This window comes from Ambystoma mexicanum, chromosome 11 (genome assembly GCF_040938575.1).
Source record: "Ambystoma mexicanum isolate Mex_15411 chromosome 11, UKY_AmexF1_1, whole genome shotgun sequence".
Lineage (NCBI taxonomy): Eukaryota > Metazoa > Chordata > Amphibia > Caudata > Ambystomatidae > Ambystoma > Ambystoma mexicanum.
Window position 1 is genome coordinate 448,523,474 of NC_090934.1, and position 12,346 is coordinate 448,535,819.

General features: G+C 41.5%; 1 long non-coding RNA gene across 3 annotated transcripts in view; it reads right to left on the minus strand.

The window, feature by feature from the left end:
• Window positions 1-2,618: 2,618 nt before the first annotated feature.
• LOC138504724 (uncharacterized) overlaps window positions 2,619-12,346 on the minus strand; it is a 198,180-nt gene continuing 188,452 nt past the window's right edge. For all 3 annotated transcript variants that reach the window (XR_011279927.1, XR_011279926.1, XR_011279928.1), the window contains one exon: window positions 2,619-3,213. This is a non-coding gene — a long non-coding RNA (uncharacterized lncRNA). The remainder of the gene's footprint in view (window positions 3,214-12,346) is intronic.

The window sequence follows — 12,346 nt, forward strand, 5'->3', positions numbered from 1 at the left end:
GTATTCCCATTCGGGCATGTTGTTGCTGCTTATGCACTTGCACTTTAACACATCCTCATTTTATGGGGCTGGATAGACACATTGTTGCCTTGCTGCTAATTTTGCAATTTTGCTCAGAAAAATGTTTCTTGCACTGAAACCAGCACTTTATTAGACACACAGTGTTGGACCAGCCGTATTTCTTGACCACTTTATCAACCATTTTGGCTGGCTTGCTTTTATTTCTACTTTATCTGATCTATGGGCACAATATGATTTATTGGCTTAACCCATGAGGAGGACTAAAAAATCATTTGCTAATATGGGGCTTTCGGGCTGTTGTTTATGTACATATCCAGTGCTATTTATTGATTATGTTCATATTAGATGATCTGGCCGATTTATTAATATTGCATGTTCATTATCTTTTATCAAGGCATATTGTAATATTAGGTTGGGAATGCATTGTTCTTTTTTTATCATGGTTTTGGCCACTTATAACTGGCCGCAATACCGTAATATGCTTTTAATTATTTGTGCACTGTGCACTTATGTTTGAGTATTTCCCCCATATCGTTATTTTTATGAGGGATTGACTTAGTGCTTTTATTATTGGCACTATGAAGCTCTATGTATTTTTTATTTCATCATGATTTAAGCTATTTGTAACCAGCCGCAATATTGTAACATGTATAGAACTTACTCATGCACTGTGCACCTATGTTTTAGCATTTCCCTCATATTGTCATTTTTTGAGGGGTGGGTTTAGTGCTCTTATTACTGGCACTATGAGTTTCCATGTACTTTTACTCCCTTCCAGTATGGCAGCCACTGTCACCTCATGCAGCCTCATCCAGCTGATGTCATTGACATAGTCAAGGGACCTTTTTTCAGAAGTGTATTTGTTTCTGCCAAATTTTCTCCCCCTCACGTGATCAAGCGCTCAGCGTAGCGCGAAACGCGTTGTCTGCAGGTTGCTACACCACAGCGTCCTGCTTGTGTCTTGTCTCTTTGTGCTGTTTGTGTCGTACACTGCTTTGCACGATGCATTTTTTACCTTTTCAACATTAAAGACATCAGTCATTTTTACACTGTGTCTGCTGTGTTTTGTCCGGACTTTGGAATATGGCATTAGTGCTTTTGCCTGCGTGAGCGCGGTTTGCCTTTTCCTCCTTTTTTTTTTAATATATATATATATATATATATATATATATATATATATATATATATATATATACATATATTACATGGCCACGGTAGTGGCCATGTAGTTATGGTTAAGTTGCTGTTTCCATAGGAAGAGCACTTTTTGGGCGGCTTATAACTTCGCTCTCCCTGGACGGATCCTCACCAAACTTTGCAAAAAAAGTAGTTATTTTGCAAAGTTTGGTGAGGATTCGTCCAGGGGGGGGAAAGTTATAGGGGGGGTCCCAAACCAAAACTTTTTTTTTCCCCATAGACTGAATGGGAAAAAACTTTGCGCACGGCTACAGCCCGAACCGCTGGACGGATTTACACCAAATTTGCGGCAGGAGCGGCGGCCTGGTCCCAAAAGCGTGCTTTTGTAAATTTGGTGTAAATCTGTCCAGTAGTTGTTTTAAAAATGACTAAAATGTAAGGCAAAAAAATTAGTGATATCTGCGTTCGCTTCGCGGACGGACTTCCCTGTTCGCTCCGCGGACAGCACCCCGATTGGCCCATGGGCTTGCGTCATGTCCGCGGACATGCGACGTGTTCACTGATTGGACGGCGAGGGGCGTGGAGCGCGTCAGATTTTCTGTGGCGCCCGCCATCTTGTATTCGCAGTCGACCGCGTACAGCGCAGTGAAACGTGGATAAAAAATTGTATTTAGTGGCGTGTGTTGGTGTGTACGAGTGTTTGGGGAGGGTGGGGGAGTATGAGATAGGTTCAATGCTTTGTTTTCTTATGTGATAGACCTTTTTGTTGCGTTCAATTTGTCCGCGGAGAACACGGCTGTTCTGACATTTTGTAAATAAACTAAATGGTGGGGTGTTTAGAGGACGGAGTATGTGTCATTTTTGTTCGCAAGGAAGGTAAAAATGAGCTATGAACACTCGCGGTGTACTTAATTGTTCGTAAATACACAAACTGGGGGTGTCCTCAGGACGCTGTCCGTATTGTAATCTGTCTAGTTGAATGTGTTCTAAGAACACTCGCAGTGTCCCGAAATGGTTGCAATTACACAAAATGGGGGTGTTCTGAGAACGTTGTTTGTATTGTTCGTTGTCAGGGTGAAAGTGTTTTAAGAGCACTCCTTTTGTTCGCTAATAGTACAATTTCCTTGGGGCGTCAACCGACTTTTTGTCCACTAAAGAAACGATAAATCCGGCTGGTGTGCGTCGACATTATGTGATAATCCTATGACTGGCGCTATTGACCTGGCTGACTTGCTTTTGCGACACTAAATCATATCTCCCGCCACTAAGCCTGATATTATCAAAGCATTCATATTCCCTGCCTTTCTCCGTGACGTTACAGGGTGCGTAATGAAACGCGGCCAGTCGTCTCCAGTACTACGCGACTTTACACAGAACCCCGAAGACAACACACATTATGTCACAACACAGCGCGCCACAATTCAGAATATGAAACTGTGATTTAAAAGCAAAGAGCAAGATTGTAAATGTCGTAAAGTACATTTATTTGACATCAAATGTTTAGAGAATATTCAGCAATTTGCATTTGTCTTTGTTGTCGATCCGCAAAAGTGCATGTTGAGACACGCGATGTTCCTTTGCGGTACAGAGAGTGTTAGATCAGGTTACAACTCAGTGCGCCACAATTCGGAATATGAAACTGTGGTTTAAAAGTAAACAGCAGGATTGTACATTTGGTAAAGTACATTTATTCCACATGAAATGTTTAGTGAATACTCAGCGATTTGCTATTGTCTCTGCTGTCGATCAGCAAAAGTTTATTTGGAGCCACGCGTTGTTCCTTTGCGGGATATAGGCTGTTGGTTTATGATAAAAGCAGTAAATGGTCTCTCTGATAATCGGAAGGTTGCTCCAACAACGAGCCATTAGACCACCGTATTGGTTGGTATGTTGTTTGTAGCCGCTAGTACTGCGTAAGGGCATATTGGTCCTTGGCGATTGTCCCATAAAATGGTGAGGGTCATGAAGTTGCATATTTGGACTTGGACCTGGCAGTTGAAGACCCCATCCGCTGGAGTCTGTAAATCGTGACATAGACAAAACGGGGCCACGTACCTGTTTTAAAAAAACATAAATTAGTCTCACCAGCCGATCTTCATTAAAAATCATCATTTTATATATTAGGGCGTGAAACTATTTGCTATCGAAGATAGTGCAACAGAGTATGTTAATAATAAAATAATAATATTTTCCCATTCATATAGCGCTAAGAACTGTGAGGTATCTAAGCTGTGCTTATTATTAACCACGGTGTGTGGTGCTCATTTATCGACCACGGAAGGATGAAAGGCTGAGTTTGGGCTTGACGGGATTCGAACTTGCGTTAGCAAGCTGTGCACGGATGTCAAAGCGAGCGCTGTACTCGCTGTGTCACTTGACAGGCTACAGTGAAGTAGCACAGCGAGTAGAGCGTCTATAGACCGGTTAAATTATTTATATTAACCCACTCTGTGTCGTCTGCCTTTTTCAGAGCCCTCTAAATGACAGGGGATCAATTTGGCGGTGATAGTGCGCGGTAGAAAACATTATGCCACTTTCAACGAACAAGTTCAACTTCAGCGGTCTTTAATGCTATGCTATTGTAATTATATTTGGTATAAAGTAATGTAAAGGGTTACTTACAGTACAATTGCAATTTCCATTGTCTACGAGTGGTGCAGTCCGAAAATACGACTCCGCGTGTGCCAACGATCTTTCGCATAGTGATATAATATGTAAAAGTGGTTTCGTTTCAGAAATTTCATCTTTATCTTCTCTTACGTTTTAGCAACACTCCTTCAAGAGAAGTCTTTCATCACAATCTCTGTCTGTCAAGGTCAAAACACAATACAACCTTATAGTCTGCTTCGTGAGCCTCTCCGGGGCCCGAGAAAAAAATGAAGCAGCTGACCTTCACTGTGAACGAGCATAAATTCTTACTTTGCAACATTCTGTGTAAAGCCATCTGTAGAAGTTGGTTTTTGCACGCCATGTTTGTATATTGTTTGCGTGATATTAAAAAAAGTTTGTTTAAAGGACGTTATGGTTCTAAGTACAACCGAAAGACCCCTGAAAATAGCAAGTTATGGTAAGCTATGAAAAATAACTCGCGCCAACACCATGCACTGCTAAGACTAACACCCAGGACATCAAAGATGACATCGCAAATGTCATTGATGAAATCACTGATGACATCACATGTCTATGTACTTTTCATGGAATTTGTGTAGTAGGGATTTTCATTATAATGTTCCGAAAAAAGTGTCAAGGATATTGCAATAAATATCATACCGTTATTAGTGCTTTGAACGATGCATTTATATCAATAAATAGCATTGTATTATGGGATTCTATGTAGTATACTGAGCTGCTAATGGAGAAAGATAGCATTGTGTGCAGAGTACAAGATAAAAGTATAATATTTGTAATGTTAATATGTAGAATAATGAAATGATAATTGTCCTGAAATGTTGGAAAATTCACAAAATGGGGGTGTTCTGAGGACGTTATTCGTATTGTGTAATTGCTTAGTTGTAAGCAATGAGGGAATGGTACAGAGAGTAAAGTGGACGCCGTCCGCGGACACCGCGGCAGTTCGTGGACAGGGCGTGGTTAATCCGGGTTTTTCCAGGAAATCCACCATGGAAAGAAGACTGTACGGATCAGCCAATCAGATGTCGAGGTTGTGGATTTGTGTTGAAAGAGACTGTGTGTGGTGAAGATGGCAGAAGTGGAGAAAGTCAGGGTGTTGGTGCTCGGAGATATGTTTGTGTATGGTTTACAGCAGTACGCTGAATGCAGGCATGTTGCAAAGAACTTTGATGTCAAAGGAGTGGAGGTGGTGTGGAGCACTGTGCCTGATTGCAATGTACAGGGAATTGTACAAGTTTGTGCGGATATGGCCACGATGAACAGTCCGCATGTGGTAGTTTTGCACTATGGTGCTTTCTATTTGGGCAACGTCAGTGCCCCTACTTTGTTGTCTGATTTGGAATGCTTGGTTCAAGCCGTAGTGAAGATCCTTCCAAATGCGAAAGTAATTTTTTCTGGATTACTACCTAGGGCAATATGGGACAATAGTTCAGTTTTTTGTCCTCAGCAAAACATTGCTAGGTGTGTCATCAACCGAGGCATGTGTGCCTTCATGCTTAGAGCTGGTATGTTCTTCTGTAACAATGAGAATATTGTTGCCAGTAATGCTGTTAATTTTAAAGAAGATGGCATTCCTTTATCTTTTACCGGAAATGCCTTTTTATTTTGGAATGTAAGGGTTGCTTTGGAGAAGGTTATGTGAAGATTTTAGGAGTAAAGTAAGAAAAAAAAACAAGAAAAAAAATATAAAATAACAGGTGTCTGTCAAGCATCTGTTAAAAAAAAAAAAACGGCTCTTTTCAGAGCCAACTTCAAAGGGGAAATGGGGCACACTATTTAAATTTACATTCACCATGCTCAGATTTTCGATGTGTCCGCGGACATGGCGGTAGTCCGCGGACATGAAAATCACTACGAGGGGGTTAGTATGTTCTATGTTACATGTCAGGGATATTATGGTTAAGTTGTGTTACTAAAAACCTATGAAATTCAGTGAAAAAACTTTGTTAAAGGGACGTTATGGTTCCAAGTAAAACCGAAAAACTCTTGAAATTCGCCAGTTATGGTAACATAAGCAACCATAACTCGCGCCACCGTGCACTGCTAACACTAACACCCAGGACATCAAAGATGACATCACAAATGTCATTGATGACATAACTGATGACATCACATGGCTGGCTCTCCCTTTTTATCCTTTACTGACATATCGAAGCCACATAGTTTTCTACAGTAACAGTCAGGAAGTAAAAATTGAAAAGGTACTATATTTGTAGACTTGGGGTCCTGACACATCATATATGAAACATGTACATAGCGGAAGATACAGGCTTGAAAGCGAGGAATCCTTTCTGTGCATGAAGATAATCATTATGGTTATCAGCACGTTGTCATAGTTTTATTTTTATTACTCTACCTTCCCTCTATATGCTCATATTTGTATACATTATACTCGCTCTCCATAGAGTGAATGGGAAAAAAAATTTGCTCGCGTCTACAGCCCAAACCGCTGGACGGATTTCCACCAAATTTGGACCAGGAGCAGCGGCTTGGTCCCGAAAGCGTGCTTTTGCAAATTTGGTGAAAATTCGTCCAGTAGTTTTTTTTTTAAAATGACCAAAAAGTAGGTAAAAAAAAATTTGTGATATCTGTGTTCGGTTTGCGGATACACTTCCCTGTTCGCTCCGCGGAAAGTGTCCTGTTTGGCCAATCATCTTGCGTGATGTTCACGGACATGCAAAGTGTTCGCTGATTGGACGGCGTGGAGCGTGAAGCGCGTCAGATTTTTCGGTAGCGCCCGCCATATTGGATTCGCGGACGTCCCCGGACAGCGCGGTGAAACTTTGTTCAAAATGTGTATTTTGTAGAGTGTGTTGGTGTGTAGGAGTGTTTGGGGAGGGTGGGAGTGTGTGAGATAGGATGAAAGTTGTGTTTTTTATGTGTTAGACGTTCTTTTTGTGTTCGATTTGTTTGCGGACATCACGGGTGTTCTGAAATCTTCTAAATAAACTGACTAGGGGGTGTTCTAAGGAGTCAAAATGTGTCAGTTTTGTTCGCAAGCAAAGTGAAACTGTTCTAAGAACACTCGCGGTGTCCGGGGAGTGTTCGCAGGTGGTGTCCTGAGGACGCTGTCCGTATTGTTCTCTGTCAAGTTGAATGTGTTCTAAGAACACGTGCGGTGTCCTGAAATGTTTGCAAATAAACAAAATGAGGGTGTTATGAAGACGCTTCTAAGAACACTCGCGGTGTCCGGGGAGTGTTCGTAGGTGGTGTCCTAAAGACGTTGTCCGTATTGTTCTCTGTCAAGTTGAGTCTGTCCTAAGAACACTCGCGGTGTCCTGAAATGTTCGCAAATAAACAAAATGGGGGTGTTCTGAAGACGCTTCTAAGAACACTCGCGGTGTCCGGGGAGTGTTCGTAGGGGGTGTCCTGAGGACGCTGTCCGTATTGTTGTTTGTCAAGTTGAATGTGTCCTAAGAACACTCGCGGTGTCCTGAAATGTTCGCAAATAAACAAGATGGTGGTGTTCTGAAGACGCTTCTAAGAACACTCGCGGTATCCGGGGAGTGTTCGTAGGGGGTGTCCTGAGGACGCTGTCCGTATTGTTCTTTGTCAAGTTGAATGTGTCCTAAGAACACTCGCGGTGTCCTGAAATGTTCGCTAATAAACAAGATGGGGGTGTTCTGAAGACGTTTTTGAGAACACTCCCGGTGTCCTGGAATGTTCGTAGGGGGTGTCCTGAGGACGCTGTCCGTATTGTTCTCTGTCAAGTTGAATGTGTCCTAAGAACACTCGCGGTGTCCTGAATTGTTCGCAAATAAACAAGATGGGGGTGTGCTGAAGACGTTTTTGAGAACACTCCCGGTGTCCTGGAATGTTCGTAGGGGGTGTCCTTAGGACGGTGTCCGTATTGTTCGTTGTTAAGTTGAAAGTGTTCTAAGAACTATCGCGTTGTTCTGAAATGTTCGTAGGGGGTGTCCTGAAAACGGTGTCCGTATTGTTCGCTGGCAAGTTCAAAGTGTTCTAAGAACTGTAAGGATATTTGGCGTGTTACAGCACAGAGTACAGCACTACTGCACAGGTAGCAATTTTTTTTTTTGCAGCACCACCACAAGGGTGCGGTGCATTGCTATATGTGTTACCAGATTAACAAGGAAAGACAGGCTATTCAGTCAAAAACGATTTTAACATATAAGATGCAAATCTATTTTTACAGTTAAAAGCACACGTGCACATTCAAAAATGCACACTATTTTTCACCTGAAATGCCTATGGTGCGAGAGACACATTTGAAAATAATAACTAACATTACTTATAACTAACCTGACTAATGAAACATAATCCAATAATAAAAATGTGTCTCCACTGCAGAATTAGGCCTATTCTGAAAGTGAACTTTTAAACGCACATCCATTTTTTTTTTCTCCTCTCTGCTGCCCTGTCCACATAATTACAGGAAGCAAAAGAGCTCGAAAGAACAGGAAATCAGTTGGTTACAAAGTATTACTATAAAAATGAGCCATTGTGTAGAGAAGGAGGAGATGGCATGATTGATTCTGATTGGAGCAGCGTCATAGCAAGTATCATGCTAGAGGGAGTGATCAGAGTTTTGCTGGGGGGAGTTTAAGGAGAGAGAAGGGAGTCAAGATTTGGCAGAGCTGGGAGAAGGACCTATTTTTTCCTGGTTGGAGCATTCCTATCTGCAAAAGCTGAGAATTCCAGGCAATGACCCCGGTTTGAGAAGGAAAGGCGATCCTTTTTACTGGGGTTAAACTTCAAGGGAGCCACATTCAGAAAGAGAACAGCTGAAGAAATCTCTGAACAGATAAGGTAATTACATAAGTGTGGGAGCTGAGTGTGTACGAGACGAGAATGTTCAGTCAGAGTAGGAAAGGCGATTCCGGTGCCTTAATCACACGTTAATGTTGCAAATTGTGTTCTGTTCTCCGCCAGTTTTTTTTCAGTGTATTACAGACAATGCTGTTAATGTGCTGTTTTATTTATTTCTGTAAAGAGTGAGATCGTGTTTAAATGCAACTTTTATAATACAGAAAAATATTTGAAAGCAGACGGGTGGTGTGTCTTCTATTTACCAATACAGTGCTGATGATGAGGGGAGATTTTTAAACAATGCAATTGTCATTTTAAGACAGATGTGTGCATGACCATATTCAGTATGGACAGTTGAGAGTGATTGTTTGTAGCATAGCTCGTTGGAGGTACATGAGCCAACGGGAAGAGGGACTCTCTGAACATAGTTCCCTACCGTATATAAGGTAGTGGAAAATACCACAAAATTACCACATATAGCTCTCTGTCGTAAATAAGTCAGTGAGATCGCCCATGGTGGCACACTAACACTAACACTGAAAATAAGGTATTCCTAAAATGTAGGTCTGAGGTCTCTCTAGTGATTACATGAAAAATCTAAGCAAAGATAAGGGATTCTGGACATTGGGGCCACAAATAAAACAAGGGAATTATGCTCACCAAAATACCACCAACCACGCATACCAACCACGTATACCAAATATGCATGTCTGGGTGCTGAAATAATGCATGTCCACTGTATTATTGTTGCACATGGCCAAATCTGAATACAAAGAGTGATTATTGGCCGGCGGTAATAAAATACCGTCAGGCCCCAAATCTCCACAAAATACCCTACATATTTATGGTGCGTTGCAGGCCGGGAAAGTGATCATAGAGTACCTACTGGGCGTGGCAAGCGTGTCTCACACTGCCATTTGCACATTAAAGGGAAACCATTTTATAATAACAGTGTGCCACTAAAAACGAATTTCAGAATGTCACAAAGGGAAACCACATTCTCAGATCTAGTGCAATATTTAGAGGCAAAGTTGTTTGCACATGGGAATTGGTCGTCAAATAGCGCGTTAGAATGGAGTAACCGCATTCAGGGTGAGGTGCAGAAAGAAAAACTAGACAATATTTTTGCAGAAGGCAGCATAATTCAGGTCTGCCTTACAAGATTATTGAATGCAGCCGATAAAAGTGCAGAGAAAGACTGTTTAATACGGCTATGCGGCAAAATATGGTTTATTTTAAACAAGTCCCTGCGAATGCAAGAGAATGGTACTCAGCTAATTAACAGGTTAAAGACTGAATTAGATGGGGCAAGTAAAAATCAGGAAATGTTGAGAGCAGAATTGGATGTATGCCAAAAAGACATGCAATTAAAATGCAGAGACTTTGATACTCAGTTATCCAAAAGCAAGAAACAATTTGAAGATAGTGAGCAAGAATTGGCACACTTAAAAGCCTTAGTGGATCACATTAGGCAGGATAAAGATGAGGTTGTTTCAGATATGCAGATTTTACAAAAAGAACATTGTGAAAAAAGAAGGTGATCTCCAGAGTGCAGAACAAGAAATGATTAAAATGATCCAAGAAAGAGACAAGAGAAATAAAGAGTTCAATGAGTGCCAAATGCAAATGTGCGACATGCAGGAGGTGATTAATAAAATGAATGGTGAAAACAACTATTTGCAAGATGAAGCCAACAGACTCCTTAAAAAGTGTAAGGACTTAGAACAGCAAATGTGCATTCCCAGGTCCCAGGAGAGGCGGCAGGGTCCACATTCAATGGAGTGGAGGTGAATTCTAGCTCTGCCCAAAGAGCTAGTGCTCCAGTGACTGGGCCGGTGACTGAACTTGGTTGCAGCGCCCTTGGGGGATTTGATACTCCCATTGGGGGCAGCCACCAATCTCATACACCTGAAAACAGGATTGAATCACAAAATAATGCAATTCCATGCATTGCAACAAGTAGCCCCATAAAAATAATGAAATCCATTAAAGCCCTGATCAAACCATTTAAAAAGGGAGGTGAATGCTGCATTGAGGATCACTTAGAAGCGGTGCATGACATTTTTAAAGCACTCCAGATACCTAAGGAACAGTACAGACAATATTTTCATTTAACTTTAGATGCCCCGACGGCCAGCATCATAAGGGGATTAAATGAACAGCAGAATATGACATGGCTGGAGTTTGAAAAAGAAATTAGGCGTCATTTTTCTCCTTTTCAGTCATTGCAGGAGGCAAAGAAAGTCGCGTACACAATTACTGCTGGACCTAATATATCCCCTCGCCAATTTTTACAAGACTTAAAAAGAGCATTTTCTCGCTTTGATGTATCTTTTGACTCAAATTCCAATGAGTTTAAAACTGCATACTTCTATGGGCTACAGAAAGACATCATATCCCAATTGGTCCGTGAATTTGACCGTGACAAGTCCCTTGAATGGATTGTACATCAAAGCACAAAACTATATGAGGTACTCTATTGTCAGGGTAGAGAAAGTGATAAAATGAAAGATACTAGACCTAAATCTAAAGAACCCTCAGCCACAGTAATGGAAATCAGGTCAGCCAAAATGTCCCTTGAGTCTGCTCAAAGCCAAGGTAAAAATAATGTGACACCTGAACAAAGGGGTAATCAACAAAGATCGCCATTTCCTGTACCAATGTTCCAATCACATGATCCTAGTAATAGAGAGAGCTACATCAGCCCTAGGTATTTAGGGGACAGACCCCGGGTAGGATACCGGCCTGATATGGCAGGTATGAACAATAACCAGAGACAAAATCAAGATCAAAGAAATGTTGGTCCCTACCAGTCATTGGGGACACAGAGCAGATCTGATCCCAGCACCATGATATATGGTAATCAGGATAGGCCCCGATATGTGGATCGATTTACTGATAATGGAAATCAACATAGGGGCCAGTACCCACAATCTGAGAGACAGGACATGAGGCAAAACGTGAACTACAGTCCACGCCAGTACAATGATTCCCCACCAGGGGACTATAATCAAAGGATGGGTGCAACCCGCTCCCCTCCCCAAATGAATCAAGAGTTCAGAAACCATCCCAACCGACATCAATCACCTGAGAGGTATCAGAATAGATCCAATCAGGGGGAAAACAACCAATATCGACCTGGGCCACAGAAAGAGGATCCTAGAGAGATGGAAAGGTTCCAGTGCCTTGAGGCCCAAGTGAAAATGTTAGCTGAGCAAATAGGAAAGCTCTATACAGCGCAAAAACAACCTTCCAAAGAGGGGGCTGATGGCCATAGCAATGACCGGGGGGCTTCCGAAAAGTGACTAAGTACTCATGATAACTGCAGTGCCAAAATGACAGATTGCTCTGATATAATTTTGCATAACGACTCTGAGATGCCTAATGGATTAAAAATGAAAGTACCAGTAAATGAAATTGTGACAGAAAGTGCAAATACTTCTAAAAAAAGAGGTACGATTTAACTTAGAGCTAAATAAAACAGTAAAGATTTGCACAAATGAAAAAGAAACATTAGGAATTCCAAAAGAACAAAGGAACAGATTTAAGAAAAATGACTCATGCATGGGGAATACCAGTGAACAGGGAGTAAGTGGGGATGCTATAGCTCCTTCCCTGGGCAAGCAAAACAATGACCAAACACAGACAGAAAAAGGAAATACTCACAAGGAGGGTACAAGTCAATCACCTGAAGAATTCTTTGAGCCACATATTTTTGAAGAGGCTGAAAGGGCTGGTATCACACTAAATGATCACAAATGCACAGAATTAAAAAATGACAAATTGC